Raw genomic sequence first — 25,348 nt, forward strand, 5'->3', positions numbered from 1 at the left:
CAGATTCACAGACCTGTGAAGGTGTAGCTAAATGTGACTCGCCTGAAAAAAGAAGCACTGCAGTCATTGTAAACAAAGAGCCCAGTCCTATGAGCAAGCAGAGACGGCCACGGCAGATTGCATATGATGATGATGATGATGATGATGATGATGATGAAGATTGCTGTACAGAGGCACAGTCTTCAGTAGTTAAAGATGTTCAGGGATTGTCACTAGAAAAACAAGCAAGGAAACGAAAAGTCCCTGAGGATATGGTTACCCAAGACTGAGATGCATCAGATACCACAAAAGTTGAATGAATCTATTCGTAAAGAAGGTAGTCGAGAACGAAAAGACCAATTCCATTAGGAGAGCCTGAGAAAGAATGCGCAGAGCAATGGGAAGATAACTGGAGCACAGAGAAACTCTACATGTATGTTGTGCCACAAATGCGTGAATCTCTCTGTCTCGCTTTCACCCTTACCCCTGTCGCCCGCCTTCTCTTCCCCTTTTTAGTTCTCCACTCTTTCTTTTCGCTCGCCCTCGCGTCTCTTTTTTTTCTCGCCTTCATTCTCCCCTTTTTTCGCTCTCTCTGTAAATGAAAAAAACGATACACTGTTATCCCCCCCCCCCTTCTTTCTTTCCGTCCCTTCTGAGCTCACCAGTTTTGGTTAAGTGTGCGTGGATGTGGATGTGGATGTGGATATATTTTTTTTAATCAAAAGTATAAATATCGCAGACCTAATTTGTATGTTTTTAGTTGTTATAAAGGTATTAAGGCAGGGTTAAAGAGTAAAGCAAAATAGCTTATTTGTACGATTAAATAATAAACAGTGATTTTTATTTTTTAACAATAATCCCCAAAGGACATAGCATTACCTGGCCATTAATGCCCAGCCTGTAACCTGCCAAGTAATGCTCTTTCTTGAGGGGATTATTCCTATTTTAGACAAATTATGTATTTGTTTATAATCCAAAAATTTTCATTGGGCCACTTGCCGGTCTGCCAATGGCACACTCCAAACCCGCTCCTGTTCTACCAACTGTACCCCGCCCTGCTCCCTCCTGCTCCTACAGATGCCACCCCTTGATATCTCCTGCCCATTGCTCACTAATTAGATGCCCAATTTCCATGGCCCGCATCGGCTCACTCCCCAGCCCACGTTGTGCCTGCATTTTTTCCATCCCCTTTGTTGGGAAGCGGCGCTAGTGACCTGAACAATGAGCAATGAGTCTATTTTAATGTTTGTATAGGTGCAGAATCAGGATTGCATAAGTGTTTAAGGATGGTGGCATACATTTTGCAATCTGTTGTACCAATTTGTATTCTTTTTTTATATATATTTTAGAAAAAAGGGACAATCAACCAATCCATGCTACAAGATGATAAAACAGAAGATAAAGCATTTAAAGGAGAAAACTCTGTTAAAGTTTTCAGATTCACAGACCTGTGAAGGTGTAGCTAAATGTGACTCGCCTGAAAAAAGCAGCACTGCAGTCATTGTAAACAAAGAGCCCAGTCCTATGAGCAAGCAGAGACGGCCACGGCAGATTGCATATGATGATGAAGATTGCTGTACAGAGGAACCGTCAGTTGTAAAAGATGTTCAGGGATTGTCACTAGAAATACAAGCAAGGAAACGAAAAGTCCCTGAAGATATGGCTACCCAGGACTCTGAGATGCATCAGATACCACAAAAGTTGAAAAAATCTATATGGAAAAAAAGTAGTCCGAGAACCAAAAGAGCATTTAGAATGAAAGAGATCAGTATCTTCATGGGGGACATGATATTTTTAACTGGTTTGGCCAGCACAAGGATCAGCGGGTCCAGAGGAATCCTCCGTTACGTTATCTCTAGCACCACACTCTGGATCATCACCCAAAAGTTTTGTATCACTGGGCATGTCCAACATATATGGGCCATATCTCCCCTGAGACCACATCCTCTCCAACATAGATCGGGCGTCCCAGAGAAGATCTGGCTCAGCCTACTAGGAGTTAGGTACCACTGAAATAGAATCTTGTAAATGTTTTCCTTTGTTATTGTGCAAATTGAAGTTTTGGCTGCCGATTCCCAGATATCCTCCCACTCATCTCGTTTTAATTCTACATTCAGGTCTTTGGCCCATTTGAGCATGTAAGAATGGTTTGGTGTATTTGCAGAAGACTCTATCCCAACGTATATATCCGATTTCAATCCTCTGGTAGGATTTTTTTATATATATATTTCAGAAAAAGGGACAATCAACCAATCCATGCTACAAGGATGAAAACAACAGAAGATGAAGCATTTAAAAGAGAAAACTCTGTTAAAGTTTTCGGATTCACAGACCCTGTGAAGGTGTAGCTAAATGTGACTCGCCTGAAAAAAGCAGCACTACAGTCATTGTAAACAAAGAGCCCAGTCCTATGAGCAAGCAGCGATGGTCACGGCAAATTGCATCTGATGATGATGATGATGAAGATTGCTGTACAGTGGCACATTCTACAGTAGTTAAAGATGTTCAGGTATTGTCAATAGAAAAACAAGCAAGGAAACGAAAAGTCCCTAAGGATATGGCTACCCAAGACTGATATGCATCAGATAGCACAAAAGTTGAAAAAATCTATTCGGAAAAAAGGACAATCAACCAATCCATGCTACAAGGATGAAAAAACAGAAGATAAAGCATTTAAAAGAGAAAACTCGGTCAAAGTTTTCAGATTCACAGACCTGTGAAGGTGTAGCCAAATGTGACACTCCTAAAAAAAGCACAACTACAGTCATTATACAGAAAGAGCCCAGTCCTATGAGCAAGCAGAGATGGCCACGGCAGATTGCAGATGATGATGATGTTGATGATGATGAAGATTGCTGTACAGAGCCACAGTCTTCAGTAATAAAAGATGTTCAGGGATTGTCCCTAGAAAAACAAGCAAGGGAACGAAAAGTCCTTGAGGATATGGCTACCCAAGACTTTGAGATGCAGCAGATACAGCAAAAGTTGAAAAAATCTATATGTATAAAAGATAGTCCGAGAACCAAAAGATCAATTCCATCAGGAGAGCCTGAGAAAGAAAGATCTATACGGCAAAGATATGAGCCAGAAGACATAGCAAGTGATGAAGACTCCTCTTCTTCTGAAGTGACCAGTTATACTGGATTCAAAGTTCCTCATGGAGCCGGTGTTCATGGTAATAAATCCAGCGTATGCTTCCAAAGCGGGAGCGGTCCTACTGTTTCACGGGCTAGCCGATTTACCTGTCCTGATTTGAAGCCAATCATATGTGAGATGTATGCATCTTTAGGAACCGATGAAGAAGAAACAGGACATTGGGACGAGGATATTCGCCAGACCAAAATTGCGGAAATCCCTTATGTTGAAAATAAGAACATACTTCCTGCAAAGCCTACCTTTGTAGATCAAACTGAAAGAACAGAAGTACTTGTTGAGTGTATCAAAACTGCTGAGAATTGCACATTTCATGGATCAAGGGAATCGATCTGTATCTGCAAAAGCATTGACCAGTCTACATTTTGTACTGATAAATGGACTATTGGCCCATTCCAGGAAAAAGAATACACGTTTAACTGCCTAGACACATTGTGTTCTACATTATACATGGTTCTGTGATGGTAACAGTCCACGTAACATCTTACCTACTGAAAACAGGAGATTATTTTTTTGTTCCACCTAGTAATATGTACAGTATAAAGTATATTCTGAGTGAGGAGGCAATTCTTCATTTTACTCAAATTAAAGGCAGGCCAAGCGAACAGATTCCTTTTGAGTTCAAATCGTTGAGCAGCCCTGGGTTTGACTAAACGTGTGTGTTTTGTTTACAAGAAAATTTACACTTTAAGAAAATGTACTTTGTCCTGTTTACAGATAAAAGTTTCCAAAAAAAAAAAAGATTAAACTTGGTTAAAGTTTTCAGATTCACAGACCTGTGAAGGTGTAGCTAAATGTGACTCGCCTGAAAAAAGCAGCACTGCAGTCATTGTACACAAAGAGCCCAGTCCTATGAGCAAGCAGACGGCCACAACAGATTGCATATGATGATGAAGATTGCTGTACAGAGGCACAGTCTTCAGTAGTAAAAGATGTTCAGGGATTGTCACTAGAAAAACAAACAAGGAAACGAAAAGTCCTTGAGGATATGGTTAACCAAGACTGAGATGCATCAGAAACCACAAAAGTTGAATAAATCTATTCGTAAAGAATGTAGTCGAGAACGAAATGACCAATTCCATTAGGAGAGCCTGAGAAAGAAAGCGCAGAGCAAAGGGAAGATAACTGGAGCACAGAGAAACTCTACATGTATGTTGTGCCACAAATGCGTGAATCTCTCTGTCTCTCGCTTTCACCCTTACCCCTGTCGCCCGCCCTCTCTCCCCCTTTTTAGTTCTCCCCTCTTTCTTTTCGCTCGCCCTCGCGTCTCTTTTCTCGCCTTCTTTCTCCCCTCTTTTCGCTCTCTCTGTAAATGAAAAAAACGATACACTGTTATCCCCCCTCCCCCACTTCTTTCTTTCCTAGGAGGAGATTGTGTCCCTTCTGAGCTCACCAGTTTTGGTTACGTGTGTGTGTATGTGGATATATTTTTTTTAATCAAAAGTATAAATATCGCAGACCTAATTTGTATGTTTTTAGTTGTTATAAAGGTATTAAGGCAGGGTTAAAGAGTAAAGCAAAATAGCTTATTTGTACGATTAAATTATAAACAGTGATTTTTATTTTTAAACAATAATCTCAAAAGGACATAGCATTACCTGGCCATTAATGCCCAGCCTGTAACCTGCCAAGTAATGCTCTTTCTTGAGGGGATTATTCCTATTTTAGACAAATTATGTATTTGTTTATAATCCAAAAATTACCATTGGGCCACTTACCGGTCTACCAATGGCACACTCCAAACCCGGCTCCTGTTCTACCAACTGTACCCCACCCTGCTCCCTCCTGCTCCTACAGACGCCACCCCTTGATGTCTCCTGCCCATTGCTCACTAATTAGATGCCCAATTTCCATGGCCCGCATCGGCTCACTCCCCAGTCCACGTTGTGCCTGCATTTTTTCCATCCCCTTTGTTGGGAAGCGGCGCTAGTGACCTGAACAATGAGCAATGAGTCTATTTTAATGTTTGTATAGGTGCAGAATCAGGATTGCATAAGTGTTTAAGGATGGTGGCATACATTTTGCAATCTGGTACTAATTTGTATTCTTTTTTTTTAATATATTAGAAAAAAGGGACAATCAACCAATCCATGCTACAAGATGAAAAAACAGAAGATAAAGCATGTAAAGGAGAAAACTCTGTTAAAGTTTTCAGATTCACAGACCTGTGAAGGTGTAGCTAAATGTGACTCGCCTGAAAAAAGAAGCACTGCAGTCATTGTAAACAAAGAGCCGAGTCCTATGAGCAAGCAGAGACGGCCACGGCAGATTGCATATGATGATGATGATGATGATGAAGATTGCTGTACAGAGGCACAGTCTTCAGTAGTTAAAGATGTTCAGGGATTGTCACTAGAAAAACAAGCAAGGAAACGAAAAGTCCCTGAGGATATGGTTACCCAAGACTGAGATGCATCAGATACCACAAAAGTTGAATGAATCTATTCGTAAAGAAGGTAGTCGAGAACGAAAAGACCAATTCCATTAGGAGAGCCTGAGAAAGAATGCGCAGAGCAATGGGAAGATAACTGGAGCACAGAGAAACTCTACATGTATGTTGTGCCACAAATGCGTGAATCTCTCTGTCTCGCTTTCACCCTTACCCCTGTCGCCCGCCTTCTCTCCCCCTTTTTAGTTCTCCACTCTTTCTTTTCGCTCGCCCTCGCGTCTCTTTTTTTTCTCGCCTTCATTCTCCCCTTTTTTCGCTCTCTCTGTAAATGAAAAAAACGATACACTGTTATCCCCCCCCCCCCCTTCTTTCTTTCCGTCCCTTCTGAGCTCACCAGTTTTGGTTACGTGTGCGTGGATGTGGATGTGGATATATTTTTTTTAATCAAAAGTATAAATATCGCAGACCTAATTTGTATGTTTTTAGTTGTTATAAAGGTATTAAGGCAGGGTTAAAGAGTAAAGCAAAATAGCTTATTTGTACGATTAAATAATAAACAGTGATTTTTATTTTTTAACAATAATCCCCAAAGGACATAGCATTACCTGGCCATTAATGCCCAGCCTGTAACCTGCCAAGTAATGCTCTTTCTTGAGGGGATTATTCCTATTTTAGACAAATTATGTATTTGTTTATAATCCAAAAATTTTCATTGGACCACTTGCCGGTCTGCCAATGGCACACTCCAAACCAGCTCCTGTTCTACCAACTGTACCCCGCCCTGCTCCCTCCTGCTCCTACAGATGCCACCCCTTGATATCTCCTGCCCATTGCTCACTAATTAGATGCCCAATTTCCATGGCCCGCATCGGCTCACTCCCCAGCCCACGTTGTGCCTGCATTTTTTCCATCCCCTTTGTTGGGAAGCGGCGCTAGTGACCTGAACAATGAGCAATGAGTCTATTTTAATGTTTGTATAGGTGCAGAATCAGGATTGCATAAGTGTTTAAGGATGGTGGCATACATTTTGCAATCTGTTGTACCAATTTGTATTCTTTTTTTATATATATTTTAGAAAAAAGGGACAATCAACCAATCCATGCTACAAGATGATAAAACAGAAGATAAAGCATTTAAAGGAGAAAACTCTGTTAAAGTTTTCAGATTCACAGACCTGTGAAGGTGTAGCTAAATGTGACTCGCCTGAAAAAAGCAGCACTGCAGTCATTGTAAACAAAGAGCCCAGTCCTATGAGCAAGCAGAGACGGCCACGGCAGATTGCATATGATGATGAAGATTGCTGTACAGAGGAACCGTCAGTTGTAAAAGATGTTCAGGGATTGTCACTAGAAATACAAGCAAGGAAACGAAAAGTCCCTGAAGATATGGCTACCCAGGACTCTGAGATGCATCAGATACCACAAAAGTTGAAAAAATCTATATGGAAAAAAGGTAGTCCGAGAACCAAAAGAGCATTTAGAATGAAAGAGATCAGTATCTTCATGGGGGACATGATATTTTTAACTGGTTTGGCCAGCACAAGGATCAGCGGGTCCAGAGGAATCCTCCGTTACGTTATCTCTAGCACCACACTCTGGATCATCACCCAAAAGTTTTGTATCACTGGGCATGTCCAACATATATGGGCCATATCTCCCCTGAGACCACATCCTCTCCAACATAGATCGGGCGTCCCAGAGAAGATCTGGCTCAGCCTACTAGGAGTTAGGTACCACTGAAATAGAATCTTGTAAATGTTTTCCTTTGTTATTGTGCAAATTGAAGTTTTGGCTGCCGATTCCCAGATATCCTCCCACTCATCTCGTTTTAATTCTACATTCAGGTCTTTGGCCCATTTGAGCATGTAAGAATGGTTTGGTGTATTTGCAGAAGACTCTATCCCAACGTATATATCCGATTTCAATCCTCTGGTAGGATTTTTTTATATATATATTTCAGAAAAAGGGACAATCAACCAATCCATGCTACAAGGATGAAAACAACAGAAGATGAAGCATTTAAAAGAGAAAACTCTGTTAAAGTTTTCGGATTCACAGACCCTGTGAAGGTGTAGCTAAATGTGACTCGCCTGAAAAAAGCAGCACTACAGTCATTGTAAACAAAGAGCCCAGTCCTATGAGCAAGCAGCGATGGTCACGGCAAATTGCATCTGATGATGATGATGAAGATTGCTGTACAGTGGCACATTCTACAGTAGTTAAAGATGTTCAGGTATTGTCAATAGAAAAACAAGCAAGGAAACGAAAAGTCCCTAAGGATATGGCTACCCAAGACTGATATGCATCAGATAGCACAAAAGTTGAAAAAATCTATTCGGAAAAAAGGACAATCAACCAATCCATGCTACAAGGATGAAAAAACAGAAGATAAAGCATTTAAAAGAGAAAACTCGGTCAAAGTTTTCAGATTCACAGACCTGTGAAGGTGTAGCCAAATGTGACACTCCTAAAAAAAGCACAACTACAGTCATTATACAGAAAGAGCCCAGTCCTATGAGCAAGCAGAGATGGCCACGGCAGATTGCATATGATGATGATGTTGATGATGATGAAGATTGCTGTACAGAGCCACAGTCTTCAGTAATAAAAGATGTTCAGGGATTGTCCCTAGAAAAACAAGCAAGGGAACGAAAAGTCCTTGAGGATATATGGCTACCCAAGACTTTGAGATGCAGCAGATACAGCAAAAGTTGAAAAAATCTATATGTATAAAAGATAGTCCGAGAACCAAAAGATCAATTCCATCAGGAGAGCCTGAGAAAGAAAGATCTATACGGCAAAGATATGAGCCAGAAGACATAGCAAGTGATGAAGACTCCTCTTCTTCTGAAGTGACCAGTTATACTGGATTCAAAGTTCCTCATGGAGCCGGTGTTCATGGTAATAAATCCAGCGTATGCTTCCAAAGCGGGAGCGGTCCTACTGTTTCACGGGCTAGCCGATTTACCTGTCCTGATTTGAAGCCAATCATATGTGAGATGTATGCATCTTTAGGAACCGATGAAGAAGAAACAGGACATTGGGACGAGGATATTCGCCAGACCAAAATTGCGGAAATCCCTTATGTTGAAAATAAGAACATACTTCCTGCAAAGCCTACCTTTGTAGATCAAACTGAAAGAACAGAAGTACTTGTTGAGTGTATCAAAACTGCTGAGAATTGCACATTTCATGGATCAAGGGAATCGATCTGTATCTGCAAAAGCATTGACCAGTCTACATTTTGTACTGATAAATGGACTATTGGCCCATTCCAGGAAAAAGAATACACGTTTAACTGCCTAGACACATTGTGTTCTACATTATACATGGTTCTGTGATGGTAACAGTCCACGTAACATCTTACCTACTGAAAACAGGAGATTATTTTTTTGTTCCACCTAGTAATATGTACAGTATAAAGTATATTCTGAGTGAGGAGGCAATTCTTCATTTTACTCAAATTAAAGGCAGGCCAAGCGAACAGATTCCTTTTGAGTTCAAATCGTTGAGCAGCCCTGGGTTTGACTAAACGTGTGTGTTTTGTTTACAAGAAAATGTACACTTTAAGAAAATGTACTTTGTCCTGTTTACAGATAAAAGTTTCCAAAAAAAAAAAAGATTAAACTTGGTTAAAGTTTTCAGATTCACAGACCTGTGAAGGTGTAGCTAAATGTGACTCGCCTGAAAAAAGCAGCACTGCAGTCATTGTACACAAAGAGCCCAGTCCTATGAGCAAGCAGACGGCCACAACAGATTGCATATGATGATGAAGATTGCTGTACAGAGGCACAGTCTTCAGTAGTAAAAGATGTTCAGGGATTGTCACTAGAAAAACAAACAAGGAAACGAAAAGTCCCTGAGGATATGGTTAACCAAGACTGAGATGCATCAGAAACCACAAAAGTTGAATAAATCTATTCGTAAAGAAGGTAGTCGAGAACGAAATGACCAATTCCATTAGGAGAGCCTGAGAAAGAAAGCGCAGAGCAAAGGGAAGATAACTGGAGCACAGAGAAACTCTACATGTATGTTGTGCCACAAATGCGTGAATCTCTCTGTCTCTCGCTTTCACCCTTACCCCTGTCGCCGCCCTCTCTCCCCCTTTTTAGTTCTCCCCTCTTTCTTTTCGCTCGCCCTCGCGTCTCTTTTCTCGCCTTCTTTCTCCCCTCTTTTCGCTCTCTCTGTAAATGAAAAAAACGATACACTGTTATCCCCCCTCCCCCACTTCTTTCTTTCCTAGGAGGAGATTGTGTCCCTTCTGAGCTCACCAGTTTTGGTTACGTTTGTGTGTATGTGGATATATTTTTTTTAATCAAAAGTATAAATATCGCAGACCTAATTTGTATGTTTTTAGTTGTTATAAAGGTATTAAGGCAGGGTTAAAGAGTAAAGCAAAATAGCTTATTTGTACGATTAAATAATAAACAGTGATTTTTATTTTTAAACAATAATCTCCAAAGGACATAGCATTACCTGGCCATTAATGCCCAGCCTGTAACCTGCCAAGTAATGCTCTTTCTTGAGGGGATTATTCCTATTTTAGACAAATTATGTATTTGTTTATAATCCAAAAATTACCATTGGGCCACTTACCGGTCTACCAATGGCACACTCCAAACCCGGCTCCTGTTCTACCAACTGTACCCCGCCCTGCTCCCTCCTGCTCCTACAGACGCCACCCCTTGATGTCTCCTGCCCATTGCTCACTAATTAGATGCCCAATTTCCATGGCCCGCATCGGCTCACTCCCCAGTCCACGTTGTGCCTGCATTTTTTCCATCCCCTTTGTTGGGAAGCGGCGCAAGTGACCTGAACAATGAGCAATGAGTCTATTTTAATGTTTGTATAGGTGCAGAATCAGGATTGCATAAGTGTTTAAGGATGGTGGCATACATTTTGCAATCTGGTACTAATTTGTATTCTTTTTTTTTAATATATTAGAAAAAAGGGACAATCAACCAATCCATGCTACAAGATGAAAAAACAGAAGATAAAGCATGTAAAGGAGAAAACTCTGTTAAAGTTTTCAGATTCACAGACCTGTGAAGGTGTAGCTAAATGTGACTCGCCTGAAAAAAGAAGCACTGCAGTCATTGTAAACAAAGAGCCGAGTCCTATGAGCAAGCAGAGACGGCCACGGCAGATTGCATATGATGATGATGATGATGATGATGATGATGAAGATTGCTGTACAGAGGCACAGTCTTCAGTAGTTAAAGATGTTCAGGGATTGTCACTAGAAAAACAAGCAAGGAAACGAAAAGTCCCTGAGGATATGGTTACCCAAGACTGAGATGCATCAGATACCACAAAAGTTGAATGAATCTATTCGTAAAGAAGGTAGTCGAGAACGAAAAGACCAATTCCATTAGGAGAGCCTGAGAAAGAATGCGCAGAGCAATGGGAAGATAACTGGAGCACAGAGAAACTCTACATGTATGTTGTGCCACAAATGCGTGAATCTCTCTGTCTCGCTTTCACCCTTACCCCTGTCGCCCGCCTTCTCTCCCCCTTTTTAGTTCTCCACTCTTTCTTTTCGCTCGCCCTCGCGTCTCTTTTTTTTCTCGCCTTCATTCTCCCCTTTTTTCGCTCTCTCTGTAAATGAAAAAAACGATACACTGTTATCCCCCCCCCCCCCTTCTTTCTTTCCGTCCCTTCTGAGCTCACCAGTTTTGGTTACGTGTGCGTGGATGTGGATGTGGATGTGGATATATTTTTTTTAATCAAAAGTATAAATATCGCAGACCTAATTTGTATGTTTTTAGTTGTTATAAAGGTATTAAGGCAGGGTTAAAGAGTAAAGCAAAATAGCTTATTTGTACGATTAAATAATAAACAGTGATTTTTATTTTTTAACAATAATCCCCAAAGGACATAGCATTACCTGGCCATTAATGCCCAGCCTGTAACCTGCCAAGTAATGCTCTTTCTTGAGGGGATTATTCCTATTTTAGACAAATTATGTATTTGTTTATAATCCAAAAATTTTCATTGGACCACTTGCCGGTCTGCCAATGGCACACTCCAAACCCGCTCCTGTTCTACCAACTGTACCCCGCCCTGCTCCCTCCTGCTCCTACAGATGCCACCCCTTGATATCTCCTGCCCATTGCTCACTAATTAGATGCCCAATTTCCATGGCCCGCATCGGCTCACTCCCCAGCCCACGTTGTGCCTGCATTTTTTCCATCCCCTTTGTTGGGAAGCGGCGCTAGTGACCTGAACAATGAGCAATGAGTCTATTTTAATGTTTGTATAGGTGCAGAATCAGGATTGCATAAGTGTTTAAGGATGGTGGCATACATTTTGCAATCTGTTGTACCAATTTGTATTCTTTTTTTATATATATTTTAGAAAAAAGGGACAATCAACCAATCCATGCTACAAGATGATAAAACAGAAGATAAAGCATTTAAAGGAGAAAACTCTGTTAAAGTTTTCAGATTCACAGACCTGTGAAGGTGTAGCTAAATGTGACTCGCCTGAAAAAAGCAGCACTGCAGTCATTGTAAACAAAGAGCCCAGTCCTATGAGCAAGCAGAGACGGCCACGGCAGATTGCATATGATGATGAAGATTGCTGTACAGAGGAACCGTCAGTTGTAAAAGATGTTCAGGGATTGTCACTAGAAATACAAGCAAGGAAACGAAAAGTCCCTGAAGATATGGCTACCCAGGACTCTGAGATGCATCAGATACCACAAAAGTTGAAAAAATCTATATGGAAAAAAGGTAGTCCGAGAACCAAAAGAGCATTTAGAATGAAAGAGATCAGTATCTTCATGGGGGACATGATATTTTTAACTGGTTTGGCCAGCACAAGGATCAGCGGGTCCAGAGGAATCCTCCGTTACGTTATCTCTAGCACCACACTCTGGATCATCACCCAAAAGTTTTGTATCACTGGGCATGTCCAACATATATGGGCCATATCTCCCCTGAGACCACATCCTCTCCAACATAGATCGGGCGTCCCAGAGAAGATCTGGCTCAGCCTACTAGGAGTTAGGTACCACTGAAATAGAATCTTGTAAATGTTTTCCTTTGTTATTGTGCAAATTGAAGTTTTGGCTGCCGATTCCCAGATATCCTCCCACTCATCTCGTTTTAATTCTACATTCAGGTCTTTGGCCCATTTGAGCATGTAAGAATGGTTTGGTGTATTTGCAGAAGACTCTATCCCAACGTATATATCCGATTTCAATCCTCTGGTAGGATTTTTTTATATATATATTTCAGAAAAAGGGACAATCAACCAATCCATGCTACAAGGATGAAAACAACAGAAGATGAAGCATTTAAAAGAGAAAACTCTGTTAAAGTTTTCGGATTCACAGACCCTGTGAAGGTGTAGCTAAATGTGACTCGCCTGAAAAAAGCAGCACTACAGTCATTGTAAACAAAGAGCCCAGTCCTATGAGCAAGCAGCGATGGTCACGGCAAATTGCATCTGATGATGATGATGAAGATTGCTGTACAGTGGCACATTCTACAGTAGTTAAAGATGTTCAGGTATTGTCAATAGAAAAACAAGCAAGGAAACGAAAAGTCCCTAAGGATATGGCTACCCAAGACTGATATGCATCAGATAGCACAAAAGTTGAAAAAATCTATTCGGAAAAAAGGACAATCAACCAATCCATGCTACAAGGATGAAAAAACAGAAGATAAAGCATTTAAAAGAGAAAACTCGGTCAAAGTTTTCAGATTCACAGACCTGTGAAGGTGTAGCCAAATGTGACACTCCTAAAAAAAGCACAACTACAGTCATTATACAGAAAGAGCCCAGTCCTATGAGCAAGCAGAGATGGCCACGGCAGATTGCATATGATGATGATGTTGATGATGATGAAGATTGCTGTACAGAGCCACAGTCTTCAGTAATAAAAGATGTTCAGGGATTGTCCCTAGAAAAACAAGCAAGGGAACGAAAAGTCCTTGAGGATATATGGCTACCCAAGACTTTGAGATGCAGCAGATACAGCAAAAGTTGAAAAAATCTATATGTATAAAAGATAGTCCGAGAACCAAAAGATCAATTCCATCAGGAGAGCCTGAGAAAGAAAGATCTATACGGCAAAGATATGAGCCAGAAGACATAGCAAGTGATGAAGACTCCTCTTCTTCTGAAGTGACCAGTTATACTGGATTCAAAGTTCCTCATGGAGCCGGTGTTCATGGTAATAAATCCAGCGTATGCTTCCAAAGCGGGAGCGGTCCTACTGTTTCACGGGCTAGCCGATTTACCTGTCCTGATTTGAAGCCAATCATATGTGAGATGTATGCATCTTTAGGAACCGATGAAGAAGAAACAGGACATTGGGACGAGGATATTCGCCAGACCAAAATTGCGGAAATCCCTTATGTTGAAAATAAGAACATACTTCCTGCAAAGCCTACCTTTGTAGATCAAACTGAAAGAACAGAAGTACTTGTTGAGTGTATCAAAACTGCTGAGAATTGCACATTTCATGGATCAAGGGAATCGATCTGTATCTGCAAAAGCATTGACCAGTCTACATTTTGTACTGATAAATGGACTATTGGCCCATTCCAGGAAAAAGAATACACGTTTAACTGCCTAGACACATTGTGTTCTACATTATACATGGTTCTGTGATGGTAACAGTCCACGTAACATCTTACCTACTGAAAACAGGAGATTATTTTTTTGTTCCACCTAGTAATATGTACAGTATAAAGTATATTCTGAGTGAGGAGGCAATTCTTCATTTTACTCAAATTAAAGGCAGGCCAAGCGAACAGATTCCTTTTGAGTTCAAATCGTTGAGCAGCCCTGGGTTTGACTAAACGTGTGTGTTTTGTTTACAAGAAAATGTACACTTTAAGAAAATGTACTTTGTCCTGTTTACAGATAAAAGTTTCCAAAAAAAAAAAAGATTAAACTTGGTTAAAGTTTTCAGATTCACAGACCTGTGAAGGTGTAGCTAAATGTGACTCGCCTGAAAAAAGCAGCACTGCAGTCATTGTACACAAAGAGCCCAGTCCTATGAGCAAGCAGACGGCCACAACAGATTGCATATGATGATGAAGATTGCTGTACAGAGGCACAGTCTTCAGTAGTAAAAGATGTTCAGGGATTGTCACTAGAAAAACAAACAAGGAAACGAAAAGTCCCTGAGGATATGGTTAACCAAGACTGAGATGCATCAGAAACCACAAAAGTTGAATAAATCTATTCGTAAAGAAGGTAGTCGAGAACGAAATGACCAATTCCATTAGGAGAGCCTGAGAAAGAAAGCGCAGAGCAAAGGGAAGATAACTGGAGCACAGAGAAACTCTACATGTATGTTGTGCCACAAATGCGTGAATCTCTCTGTCTCTCGCTTTCACCCTTACCCCTGTCGCCCGCCCTCTCTCCCCCTTTTTAGTTCTCCCCTCTTTCTTTTCGCTCGCCCTCGCGTCTCTTTTCTCGCCTTCTTTCTCCCCTCTTTTCGCTCTCTCTGTAAATGAAAAAAACGATACACTGTTATCCCCCCTCCCCCACTTCTTTCTTTCCTAGGAGGAGATTGTGTCCCTTCTGAGCTCACCAGTTTTGGTTACGTTTGTGTGTATGTGGATATATTTTTTTTAATCAAAAGTATAAATATCGCAGACCTAATTTGTATGTTTTTAGTTGTTATAAAGGTATTAAGGCAGGGTTAAAGAGTAAAGCAAAATAGCTTATTTGTACGATTAAATAATAAACAGTGATTTTTATTTTTAAACAATAATCTCCAAAGGACATAGCATTACCTGGCCATTAATGCCCAGCCTGTAACCTGCCAAGTAATGCTCTTTCTTGAGGGGATTATTCCTATTTTAGACAAATTATGTATTTGTTTATAATCCAAAAATTACCATTGGGCCACTTACCGGTCTACCAATGGCACACTCCAAACCCGGCTCCTGTTCTACCAACTGTACCCCGCCCTGCTCCCTCCTGCTCCTACAGACGCCACCCCTTGATGTCTCCTGCCCATTGCTCACTAATTAGATGCCCAATTTCCATGGCCCGCATCGGCTCACTCCCCAGTCCACGTTGTGCCTGCATTTTTTCCATCCCCTTTGTTGGGAAGCGGCGCAAGTGACCTGAACAATGAGCAATGAGTCTATTTTAATGTTTGTATAGGTGCAGAATCAGGATTGCATAAGTGTTTAAGGATGGTGGCATACATTTTGCAATCTGGTACTAATTTGTATTCTTTTTTTTTAATATATTAGAAAAAAGGGACAATCAACCAATCCATGCTACAAGATGAAAAAACAGAAGATAAAGCATGTAAAGGAGAAAACTCTGTTAAAGTTTTCAGATTCACAGACCTGTGAAGGTGTAGCTAAATGTGACTCGCCTGAAAAAAGAAGCACTGCAGTCATTGTAAACAAAGAGCCCAGTCCTATGAGCAAGCAGAGACGGCCACGGCAGATTGCATATGATGATGATGATGATGATGATGATGATGATGAAGATTGCTGTACAGAGGCACAGTCTTCAGTAGTTAAAGATGTTCAGGGATTGTCACTAGAAAAACAAGCAAGGAAACGAAAAGTCCCTGAGGATATGGTTACCCAAGACTGAGATGCATCAGATACCACAAAAGTTGAATGAATCTATTCGTAAAGAAGGTAGTCGAGAACGAAAAGACCAATTCCATTAGGAGAGCCTGAGAAAGAATGCGCAGAGCAATGGGAAGATAACTGGAGCACAGAGAAACTCTACATGTATGTTGTGCCACAAATGCGTGAATCTCTCTGTCTCGCTTTCACCCTTACCCCTGTCGCCCGCCTTCTCTCCCCCTTTTTAGTTCTCCACTCTTTCTTTTCGCTCGCCCTCGCGTCTCTTTTTTTTCTCGCCTTCATTCTCCCCTTTTTTCGCTCTCTCTGTAAATGAAAAAAACGATACACTGTTATCCCCCCCCCCCCCTTCTTTCTTTCCGTCCCTTCTGAGCTCACCAGTTTTGGTTACGTGTGCGTGGATGTGGATGTGGATATATTTTTTTTAATCAAAAGTATAAATATCGCAGACCTAATTTGTATGTTTTTAGTTGTTATAAAGGTATTAAGGCAGGGTTAAAGAGTAAAGCAAAATAGCTTATTTGTACGATTAAATAATAAACAGTGATTTTTATTTTTTAACAATAATCCCCAAAGGACATAGCATTACCTGGCCATTAATGCCCAGCCTGTAACCTGCCAAGTAATGCTCTTTCTTGAGGGGATTATTCCTATTTTAGACAAATTATGTATTTGTTTATAATCCAAAAATTTTCATTGGACCACTTGCCGGTCTGCCAATGGCACACTCCAAACCCGCTCCTGTTCTACCAACTGTACCCCGCCCTGCTCCCTCCTGCTCCTACAGATGCCACCCCTTGATATCTCCTGCCCATTGCTCACTAATTAGATGCCCAATTTCCATGGCCCGCATCGGCTCACTCCCCAGCCCACGTTGTGCCTGCATTTTTTCCATCCCCTTTGTTGGGAAGCGGCGCTAGTGACCTGAACAATGAGCAATGAGTCTATTTTAATGTTTGTATAGGTGCAGAATCAGGATTGCATAAGTGTTTAAGGATGGTGGCATACATTTTGCAATCTGTTGTACCAATTTGTATTCTTTTTTTATATATATTTTAGAAAAAAGGGACAATCAACCAATCCATGCTACAAGATGATAAAACAGAAGATAAAGCATTTAAAGGAGAAAACTCTGTTAAAGTTTTCAGATTCACAGACCTGTGAAGGTGTAGCTAAATGTGACTCGCCTGAAAAAAGCAGCACTGCAGTCATTGTAAACAAAGAGCCCAGTCCTATGAGCAAGCAGAGACGGCCACGGCAGATTGCATATGATGATGAAGATTGCTGTACAGAGGAACCGTCAGTTGTAAAAGATGTTCAGGGATTGTCACTAGAAATACAAGCAAGGAAACGAAAAGTCCCTGAAGATATGGCTACCCAGGACTCTGAGATGCATCAGATACCACAAAAGTTGAAAAAATCTATATGGAAAAAAGGTAGTCCGAGAACCAAAAGAGCATTTAGAATGAAAGAGATCAGTATCTTCATGGGGGACATGATATTTTTAACTGGTTTGGCCAGCACAAGGATCAGCGGGTCCAGAGGAATCCTCCGTTACGTTATCTCTAGCACCACACTCTGGATCATCACCCAAAAGTTTTGTATCACTGGGCATGTCCAACATATATGGGCCATATCTCCCCTGAGACCACATCCTCTCCAACATAGATCGGGCGTCCCAGAGAAGATCTGGCTCAGCCTACTAGGAGTTAGGTACCACTGAAATAGAATCTTGTAAATGTTTTCCTTTGTTATTGTGCAAATTGAAGTTTTGGCTGCCGATTCCCAGATATCCTCCCACTCATCTCGTTTTAATTCTACATTCAGGTCTTTGGCCCATTTGAGCATGTAAGAATGGTTTGGTGTATTTGCAGAAGACTCTATCCCAACGTATATATCCGATTTCAATCCTCTGGTAGGATTTTTTTATATATATATTTCAGAAAAAGGGACAATCAACCAATCCATGCTACAAGGATGAAAACAACAGAAGATGAAGCATTTAAAAGAGAAAACTCTGTTAAAGTTTTCGGATTCACAGACCCTGTGAAGGTGTAGCTAAATGTGACTCGCCTGAAAAAAGCAGCACTACAGTCATTGTAAACAAAGAGCCCAGTCCTATGAGCAAGCAGCGATGGTCACGGCAAATTGCATCTGATGATGATGATGAAGATTGCTGTACAGTGGCACATTCTACAGTAGTTAAAGATGTTCAGGTATTGTCAATAGAAAAACAAGCAAGGAAACGAAAAGTCCCTAAGGATATGGCTACCCAAGACTGATATGCATCAGATAGCACAAAAGTTGAAAAAATCTATTCGGAAAAAAGGACAATCAACCAATCCATGCTACAAGGATGAAAAAACAGAAGATAAAGCATTTAAAAGAGAAAACTCGGTCAAAGTTTTCAGATTCACAGACCTGTGAAGGTGTAGCCAAATGTGACACTCCTAAAAAAAGCACAACTACAGTCATTATACAGAAAGAGCCCAGTCCTATGAGCAAGCAGAGATGGCCACGGCAGATTGCATATGATGATGATGTTGATGATGATGAAGATTGCTGTACAGAGCCACAGTCTTCAGTAATAAAAGATGTTCAGGGATTGTCCCTAGAAAAACAAGCAAGGGAACGAAAAGTCCTTGAGGATATATGGCTACCCAAGACTTTGAGATGCAGCAGATACAGCAAAAGTTGAAAAAATCTATATGTATAAAAGATAGTCCGAGAACCAAAAGATCAATTCCATCAGGAGAGCCTGAGAAAGAAAGATCTATACGGCAAAGATATGAGCCAGAAGACATAGCAAGTGATGAAGACTCCTCTTCTTCTGAAGTGACCAGTTATACTGGATTCAAAGTTCCTCATGGAGCCGGTGTTCATGGTAATAAATCCAGCGTATGCTTCCAAAGCGGGAGCGGTCCTACTGTTTCACGGGCTAGCCGATTTACCTGTCCTGATTTGAAGCCAATCATATGTGAGATGTATGCATCTTTAGGAACCGATGAAGAAGAAACAGGACATTGGGACGAGGATATTCGCCAGACCAAAATTGCGGAAATCCCTTATGTTGAAAATAAGAACATACTTCCTGCAAAGCCTACCTTTGTAGATCAAACTGAAAGAACAGAAGTACTTGTTGAGTGTATCAAAACTGCTGAGAATTGCACATTTCATGGATCAAGGGAATCGATCTGTATCTGCAAAAGCATTGACCAGTCTACATTTTGTACTGATAAATGGACTATTGGCCCATTCCAGGAAAAAGAATACACGTTTAACTGCCTAGACACATTGTGTTCTACATTATACATGGTTCTGTGATGGTAACAGTCCACGTAACATCTTACCTACTGAAAACAGGAGATTATTTTTTTGTTCCACCTAGTAATATGTACAGTATAAAGTATATTCTGAGTGAGGAGGCAATTCTTCATTTTACTCAAATTAAAGGCAGGCCAAGCGAACAGATTCCTTTTGAGTTCAAATCGTTGAGCAGCCCTGGGTTTGACTAAACGTGTGTGTTTTGTTTACAAGAAAATGTACACTTTAAGAAAATGTACTTTGTCCTGTTTACAGATAAAAGTTTCCAAAAAAAAAAAAGATTAAACTTGGTTAAAGTTTTCAGATTCACAGACCTGTGAAGGTGTAGCTAAATGTGACTCGCCTGAAAAAAGCAGCACTGCAGTCATTGTACACAAAGAGCCCAGTCCTATGAGCAAGCAGACGGCCACAACAGATTGCATATGATGATGAAGATTGCTGTACAGAGGCACAGTCTTCAGTAGTAAAAGATGTTCAGGGATTGTCACTAGAAAAACAAACAAGGAAACGAAAAGTCCCTGAGGATATGGTTAACCAAGACTGAGATGCATCAGAAACCACAAAAGTTGAATAAATCTATTCGTAAAGAAGGTAGTCGAGAACGAAATGACCAATTCCATTAGGAGAGCCTGAGAAAGAAAGCGCAGAGCAAAGGGAAGATAACTGGAGCACAGAGAAACTCTACATGTATGTTGTGCCACAAATGCGTGAATCTCTCTGTCTCTCGCTTTCACCCTTACCCCTGTCGCCCGCCCTCTCTCCCCCTTTTTAGTTCTCCCCTCTTTCTTTTCGCTCGCCCTCGCGTCTCTTTTCTCGCCTTCTTTCTCCCCTCTTTTCGCTCTCTCTGTAAATGAAAAAAACGATACACTGTTATCCCCCCTCCCCCACTTCTTTCTTTCCTAGGAGGAGATTGTGTCCCTTCTGAGCTCACCAGTTTTGGTTACGTTTGTGTGTATGTGGATATATTTTTTTTAATCAAAAGTATAAATATCGCAGACCTAATTTGTATGTTTTTAGTTGTTATAAAGGTATTAAGGCAGGGTTAAAGAGTAAAGCAAAATAGCTTATTTGTACGATTAAATAATAAACAGTGATTTTTATTTTTAAACAATAATCTCCAAAGGACATAGCATTACCTGGCCATTAATGCCCAGCCTGTAACCTGCCAAGTAATGCTCTTTCTTGAGGGGATTATTCCTATTTTAGACAAATTATGTATTTGTTTATAATCCAAAAATTACCATTGGGCCACTTACCGGTCTACCAATGGCACACTCCAAACCCGGCTCCTGTTCTACCAACTGTACCCCGCCCTGCTCCCTCCTGCTCCTACAGACGCCACCCCTTGATGTCTCCTGCCCATTGCTCACTAATTAGATGCCCAATTTCCATGGCCCGCATCGGCTCACTCCCCAGTCCACGTTGTGCCTGCATTTTTTCCATCCCCTTTGTTGGGAAGCGGCGCAAGTGACCTGAACAATGAGCAATGAGTCTATTTTAATGTTTGTATAGGTGCAGAATCAGGATTGCATAAGTGTTTAAGGATGGTGGCATACATTTTGCAATCTGGTACTAATTTGTATTCTTTTTTTTTAATATATTAGAAAAAAGGGACAATCAACCAATCCATGCTACAAGATGAAAAAACAGAAGATAAAGCATGTAAAGGAGAAAACTCTGTTAAAGTTTTCAGATTCACAGACCTGTGAAGGTGTAGCTAAATGTGACTCGCCTGAAAAAAGAAGCACTGCAGTCATTGTAAACAAAGAGCCCAGTCCTATGAGCAAGCAGAGACGGCCACGGCAGATTGCATATGATGATGATGATGATGATGATGATGATGAAGATTGCTGTACAGAGGCACAGTCTTCAGTAGTTAAAGATGTTCAGGGATTGTCACTAGAAAAACAAGCAAGGAAACGAAAAGTCCCTGAGGATATGGTTACCCAAGACTGAGATGCATCAGATACCACAAAAGTTGAATGAATCTATTCGTAAAGAAGGTAGTCGAGAACGAAAAGACCAATTCCATTAGGAGAGCCTGAGAAAGAATGCGCAGAGCAATGGGAAGATAACTGGAGCACAGAGAAACTCTACATGTATGTTGTGCCACAAATGCGTGAATCTCTCTGTCTCGCTTTCACCCTTACCCCTGTCGCCCGCCTTCTCTCCCCCTTTTTAGTTCTCCACTCTTTCTTTTCGCTCGCCCTCGCGTCTCTTTTTTTTCTCGCCTTCATTCTCCCCTTTTTTCGCTCTCTCTGTAAATGAAAAAAACGATACACTGTTATCCCCCCCCCCCCCCTTCTTTCTTTCCGTCCCTTCTGAGCTCACCAGTTTTGGTTACGTGTGCGTGGATGTGGATGTGGATATATTTTTTTTAATCAAAAGTATAAATATCGCAGACCTAATTTGTATGTTTTTAGTTGTTATAAAGGTATTAAGGCAGGGTTAAAGAGTAAAGCAAAATAGCTTATTTGTACGATTAAATAATAAACAGTGATTTTTATTTTTTAACAATAATCCCCTAAGGACATAGCATTACCTGGCCATTAATGCCCAGCCTGTAACCTGCCAAGTAATGCTCTTTCTTGAGGGGATTATTCCTATTTTAGACAAATTATGTATTTGTTTATAATCCAAAAATTTTCATTGGACCACTTGCCGGTCTGCCAATGGCACACTCCAAACCCGCTCCTGTTCTACCAACTGTACCCCGCCCTGCTCCCTCCTGCTCCTACAGATGCCACCCCTTGATATCTCCTGCCCATTGCTCACTAATTAGATGCCCAATTTCCATGGCCCGCATCGGCTCACTCCCCAGCCCACGTTGTGCCTGCATTTTTTCCATCCCCTTTGTTGGGAAGCGGCGCTAGTGACCTGAACAATGAGCAATGAGTCTATTTTAATGTTTGTATAGGTGCAGAATCAGGATTGCATAAGTGTTTAAGGATGGTGGCATACATTTTGCAATCTGTTGTACTAATTTGTATTCTTTTTTTTAATATATTAGAAAAAAGGGACAATCAACCAATCCATGCTACAAGATGAAAAAACAGAAGATAAAGCATTTAAAGGAGAAAACTCTGTTACAGTTTTCAGATTCACAGACCTGTGAAGGTGTAGCTAAATGTGACTCGCCTGAAAAAAGCAGCACTGCAGTCATTGTAAACAAAGAGCCCAGTCCTATGAGCAAGCAGAGACGGCCACGGCAGATTGCATATGATGATGATGATGATGATGAAGATTGCTGTACAGAGGCACAGTCTTCAGTAGTTAAAGATGTTCAGATGCGGTAAGCAGAGGGGTTGTCACGCCAAGTTTGGCTACTACGCCAAAAATAACCCCACTAACACCCTTCAAAAATGTGTCTACCTTTTACCCTAAAGGAATGAAAGGAAGCTTTGTAGACACTTTCGCTGAGATGGTTATCTCTGACCTAGAAAAAGCCAGTATAGACTTTAAATGTCATAGGCAAAATTTAAGTCAGGAAGAGAAAAAAGCTGTCAAATCCCTCGAATCCAATAAAAACATAGTTATTAAGGCGGCCGACAAAGGGGGAGGGGTGGTAGTGATGAACTCATCATACTACAAAGAAGAGTCACTAAGAATACTGGGAGATACCACCACCTATTTGAAATTAGATAGTAACCCCACAAACTCCTTCAAAGAAGAAATGGTGACTCATTTGAACCATGGTCTTCGGGATGGAATTATCACAACACAAGAACTAGAGTTCTTGTCTATAGAACAACCAAGAATACCAGTGTTTTATTTCATCCCGAAGATCCATAAGAATCTTGAGAGACCCCCCGGCCGTCCCATAATATCAGGGATACGATCGCTGACATCCAATCTCTCCCAGTTTTTAGATTACCTCCTCCAACCATATGTGGTCCAGGTCCCATCCTACCTGAGAGACACCTCACATGTGTTAACCCTGATACAGGACCTAACTTGGAGTAGCGAACTTTGTTGGGTCACATGTGACGTAGTCTCATTATACACGGTGATCAACCATCAGATGGGACTAGATGCTATTGGAAGAGTTTTGGACAAAGATGTGAAGGTAGATGATAATCTGAAACAGTTCATCTTAGATGGGATTAAATTCATCCTGACCCACAACTATTTCAGCTATGACCGAGAGTACTACCTCCAGACATGCGGCACCGCAATGGGCACCAGGTTTGCACCTAGTTATGCGAACTTATTCATGTCCATCTGGGAAGAGGATCATATATGGTCCTCCAACCCGTTCAGTGCAAACCTGGTGCTCTGGAAAAGATATATCGATGATGTGCTGTGTGTCTGGAGGGGGTCATTAGATGAACTGGGAAAGTTCCAAGAATATCTAAATACCAATACATGGAACTTAAGGTTCACATTCAATCATCACAAGTCCACTATAAACTTCCTCGACCTTACCCTGTACATAGTCGATAATAATATTCACACAAGGACATACCACAAAGAGGTTGATGCCAATACATATTTATTGGCATCAAGCCACCATCACCCTAGGTGGCTTCAGAATATCCCCAAGGGCCAAGCACTCCGAATTAAGAGAAATTGCTCGGAAGACTCAGTATACCAGCAACAGGTTAAGGATCTCAAAGAGAAATTCTTGGATAGAGAATATAGAAGTAGTGAATTAGATTTGGCCATCACAGAGGTCAGTAAAATTGATAGAGCCACTCTAATAACAAAAAAAGCCACTACATCAGGGCAAGGGACAGAACAAAAATTTCCCTTTTTCATTACCCAGTATAGTGGGTTGGCTCCAGTTATATCCAAAACATTTAATAAGTATTGGAGTATCCTCCAAAGAGATCCCGTATTAAAAACCTGCCTCCCAGACAAACCCAAGATTGTTTATAGAAGGGCTAGAAATCTGAAGTCCTCTCTAGCTCCGAGCTGTCCTATTGATAATCTCAGGGATCGCCATGTAACTTGGCTAAATGACCTCAAGGGATATTATACATGTCAAAATTGTATTGGCTGTAAGTACAGTGTAAAAACCAAAACGTTTATATCTAGTGTCACTAAAAAGGAATTTGAAATTGAGACATTCATTAATTGTAAAACCAACTTCTGTGTGTACCTCTTGCAATGCCCATGTGGGTTGCAATATGTGGGGCGCACTGGTAGGCCCCTTAAGCGACGATTCGCTGAACACGTGTATAATATTAAGAGGGGCCTTGAGACCCATAGTGTCTCAAATCATTTCAGAATAAAACACAACCAGGACCCACAGGGGTTAATCTGCATGGGCATTGACAATCCAAAAGGTACTTGGCGTGGGGGAGACAGATTAAATCTAGTTTCCAGAAGGGAAAGCTACTGGATTTACACACTTAGGACTCTGTCTCCCCTAGGTTTAAATATTGATTTCGATTTGGCAGCTTTTTTAAAGGACACGTAGAATTCTTATTTTTAATCAGTTTTATTTTTCATCTTATCCATTTCTAAACAAGGTGAGAACAGTATATGCGTTGTGTTATACCTATGGATGTTAAACAGGTATATAACAATATGTATGTTTGTGTTACAATCAAGTATATCATCCACAATGCAATTATACAATCAATATGTTTTAAATATATGCAATGACAATATGTATGTTTGCATGATTAGCATGTTCTCCACAATGCAATTGATCCCAGCAGCCATTTCTAGTAGGTACATATTGCTGCTAATTGCTTAACACCAATATCCATTGTCATCAAGTCCAGAACCTCCCCTTTGAGGGTGGACTTTCTTGTTGTGAAAGGGTATTTAAACACTGCTCCCACTAAGCTCCCCTATCCCCTGAGGAAGTGACGCAGAGTCACGAAACGCGTAGGGAGGAGGAGCTTAGTGTTTGAGCCGGTCCAGCCACCATAGTCCAACTGATGCTGTGAGAGCGCCCTGCACCGTCCTACCGCTGA

This window comes from Ascaphus truei, chromosome 4, assembly GCF_040206685.1.
Source record: "Ascaphus truei isolate aAscTru1 chromosome 4, aAscTru1.hap1, whole genome shotgun sequence".
Lineage (NCBI taxonomy): Eukaryota > Metazoa > Chordata > Amphibia > Anura > Ascaphidae > Ascaphus > Ascaphus truei.